Raw genomic sequence first — 3,800 nt, 5'->3', positions numbered from 1 at the left:
AAATAAAAGAAATCAACACTTAGAAGCAGATCTTAAAATGAGGGGGGAAAAGCCAGGCACGGTGGCTCACACCTGTAATCTCAACACTTTGGAAGACTGAGGCGGGCAGATCACTTGAGGCCAGGAGTTCGAGACCAGCCTGGCCAACGTGGTGAAACCCCGTCTCTATTAAAATACACAAATTTCCAGGCGCCTGTAATTCCAGCTACACAGGAGGTTGAGGCAGGAGAATCGCTTGAACCTGGGAGGCGGTGGTTGTAGTGAGCCAAGATTGCACCACTGCCCTCCAACCTGGGGGATAGAATGAGACTTCGTATCAGAAAAAGGAAAAGAAAAGAAGAGAAAAAAGAAAATAAACCAACGCTACTTTGGGCTCTAGGCTGAGCCATATTGTCTAGAATATCATTTGGAGTCTTGGCCAGTCTATGCTAGCACGCCTCCCACCCTTCCTATCCTCAGCCACTGCTCCAGATGGAAGGCCCCTGTGTTTTCTCTCCATTGACCCACTGGCCCACTGCTCGCACAGTAAGCCTACCCCCAACATTGTCAGCACCCCTCCCACAGGAAAATGCTTCATTTCTTGCTATGACTGAAAGCTGGCTGTCCTGAAGAAGGTCTGGCTCCCCTGCCTTTGTCTCTGGGAAAGGTGGCAGGTTCTCCCAAGGCCCCAATATCGTAAGCAGGATTGGCATTTGCCCAGCTGCCAGCACTGCTCTCAAGGCATCACTTCTGCTGGGAGATTTGTGTCATTCTGCTGCTCCACCGCCCCTTGTTTATCTACTGGTCAAGCCAACATAGAAGACTTTGGGTTCTCATGTCGATCCAGTACTACCCTGTTCTGTGCAGACAGTGTTCTTGTCCATTCCCCTCACTCCTTCATTGAGCCCACACCTGGGATCTCACATTGGCCTTCACATGGGCCCTAGTAATTGTGTCTCCAGTTTACTCAGTCCCCACTCCCCATACTATCTCCTGCCTCTCACTAAGCTTCCACTACATTTGCTCCTCACAGCTCAGCCTTCCACTTCTTTTCCTATCCAACCTACACTCCCACTACTATTTTTCTGTCCTCCTTAATATCCTTATCCACTTATCTTTCTTCCCCATTACCCAGTGTCAAAACCCCAACTGTATAAATCCAGCCGTTGTTGGATTGTTCCTTTTTGTTGCTCCTACACTAAACACTGCTAGTGAAGATAACAATAGCAAATATTTATTGATAGTTACTTCATGAAAGAGCACTGTTATTATCAGTAGATGATGAATGAGAAAAACAAGGTCGTGAGGGAATTAGTAAATCGCCCTAGGTTACACAGGGAGTAAGCCACACAATCTGGCTTAATCAAATGTATTTAAAACATGTAAAGGCACGGTGGCCCACACCTGTAATTCCAAAACTTTGGGAGGCCAAAGTGGGCAGATCACTTGAGGCCAGGAGTTCGAGACCAGCCTGGCCAACGTGGCAAAACCCCATCACTACTGAAAATTCAAAAATTAGCCAGACATGGTAGCATGCACCTGTAATCCCAGCTACTCGGAAGGCTGAGGCAGGAGAGTCACTTGAACCCAGGAGGTGAAGGCTGCAGTGAGCCTGGGCAATAGAGCAAGACTCCGTTTCAAAAAAAAAAAAAAGACATAAATGATGAGAACACACTTAGCAAGCTCGATCTAGTGGACAAATATAGAATACCATCTCCAATAAGTAGACAAGCACACACGCATTTACAAAGATTGACAATGAACTAGGTAAGTAGTACTCAAAATTTCTGGTCTCTGAACCCCTTAACAAATATTATATTTATAAGTTGTATTTACACACTTAAAATTACTGAGGACTCAATGAGCTGTGTTTATTCGGGTTATATTTACCAAGATTTATTATATTAGAAATTAAAATTGAAAGATGTTTTATCTATGAACATATTAAATAAATTTTAAAATAACAATAGGCCAGATGGCTCATGTCTATAATCCCAACACTTTGGGAGGATCATTTGAAGCCAGAAGTTCAAGACCAGCCTGGGAACATAGCAAGATGCTGTCTCTACAAAAAATAAAAAATATAAAATAAAATAACAATAATTAAAAACCCATTGCACGTTCTCATAAATAACATTTTTGTGGGAAAAAAATGCCCTTTTAAAAAAAAGGGGGGGAGGAGGAGAAAATGGCATTGTTTCACATTTTGGCAAATCTTTTTAACATCTGGCTGAATAGAAAAGAGCTGGATTCCGTCTGTTGGGATGTGTTGTTTTGGTTGAAGTCCATAAAGAACACCCAGTCTCACATATGAGAGAAAGAAAAGTAGCCCCCGATGCCCAACCAGGCCTTGGTTCTTCCAGGAGCTGGCCTGGCACATAGCTGGCCTTCGTAGTCTCCTGCTGAACATAATGTCACAGAACATCCACATCAGACAAGGCCACCCTGTGACTGTGATGAACCAAAACAAAAACAGAACCAGAAACTTGTCTGAAATGACCAAACATCCTCCTTTTCCAGTCAATCTGAGTCACTGCTGACAGCTACAGCGTGGCTCCACTGAGCCCTTCTCTTCTCCTTTCCTGCAGCTGCTGTGGTGGAGTACCACAGACCTGACGGATTCAAACAGAATATAGCCTCTCTCAGTCCTAAACTCTAGAAGTCCGAAGTGAAGGGATAGGTGGGGCTGTGCTCCCTCTGAAGGCTCCAGGAAGAATCCTTCCCTGCTGCTTCCAGCTTCCGGTGGCTCCAGGCATTCCTTGGTTGGACAACTTCAATCTCTGCCTCCACCTTCCCATGGTCTTTCTCTGTACCTGTCTCAAATCTCGATTTTCTCTTCCTCTAGGTAATCCAGATAATCCAGAATGATCTCCTCTTGAGAACCTTAATCACATCTACAAAGATCCTTTTCCAAATAAGCTCACATTTACAGGTTCTGGGGGTTGGGATGTAGACATACTTTTTGGGGGGCCACCATTCAACCCACTATACCTTCCCATAAATAAGATTTTTTAAACCTTTGCAGCCATCACCAAAGGTGGAGCGTCCAAAATGAAGTTCAATCCCTTCGTGACTTCTGATCAAAGCAAGAATTGCAAAAGGCATTTCAATGCACCTTCCCACACTCGCAGAAAGATTATGTCTTCCCCTCTTTCCAAAGAGCTGAGACAAAAGTACAATATTCAGTCCAAGACCATCCAAAAGGATGATGAAGTTCAGGTTGTGCGAGGACACTATAAGGGTCAGCAAATTGGCCAAATAATCCAGGTTTACAGGAAGAAATATGTCATCTACATTGAATGGGTGCAGTGGGAAAAGGCTAACAGCACAGGTGTCCCTGTGGGCATTCACCCAGCAAGGTGGTTATCACTAGGCTGAAACTGGACGAAGACCACAAAAAGATCCTTGAATGGAAAATCACATCTCGCCAAGTAGGAAAGGAAAATGGCAAATACAAGAAAGAAACAATAGAAGATGCAGGAATAAAATAATCTTATTAAGCTTTTATTAAAACTTGAAGTGCGGCCAGGCACGGTGGCTGACATTTGTAATCTCAGCACTTTGAGAAGCTGAGGCGGTGGGATCACAAGGTCAGGAGTTCCAGACCAGCCTGGCCAACATGGTGAAACCCTGTCTCTAATAAAAATACAAAAAAAAAGGCCGGGCGCGGTGGCTCAAGCCTGTAATCCCAGCACTTTGGGGGGCCGAGACGGGCGGATCATGAGGTCAGGAAATCGAGACCATCCTGGCTAACACGGTGAAACCCCATCTCTACTAAAAAATACAAAAAACTAGCCGGGCAAGGTGGCGGGCGCCTGTAG

The 3,800-nt window shown here is 44.8% G+C and overlaps 1 pseudogene; it reads left to right on the top strand.

The window, feature by feature from the left end:
• The first annotated feature begins 3,030 nt into the window (after window positions 1-3,030).
• On the top strand, window positions 3,031-3,470 carry LOC105552211 (annotated as a pseudogene).
• Window positions 3,471-3,800: the final 330 nt, after the last annotated feature.

This window comes from Mandrillus leucophaeus, unplaced genomic scaffold, assembly GCF_000951045.1.
Source record: "Mandrillus leucophaeus isolate KB7577 unplaced genomic scaffold, Mleu.le_1.0 Scaffold547, whole genome shotgun sequence".
Lineage (NCBI taxonomy): Eukaryota > Metazoa > Chordata > Mammalia > Primates > Cercopithecidae > Mandrillus > Mandrillus leucophaeus.
Note: the sequence above shows the minus strand (reverse complement) of the source record. Positions and strands in the feature narration are given on the sequence as shown.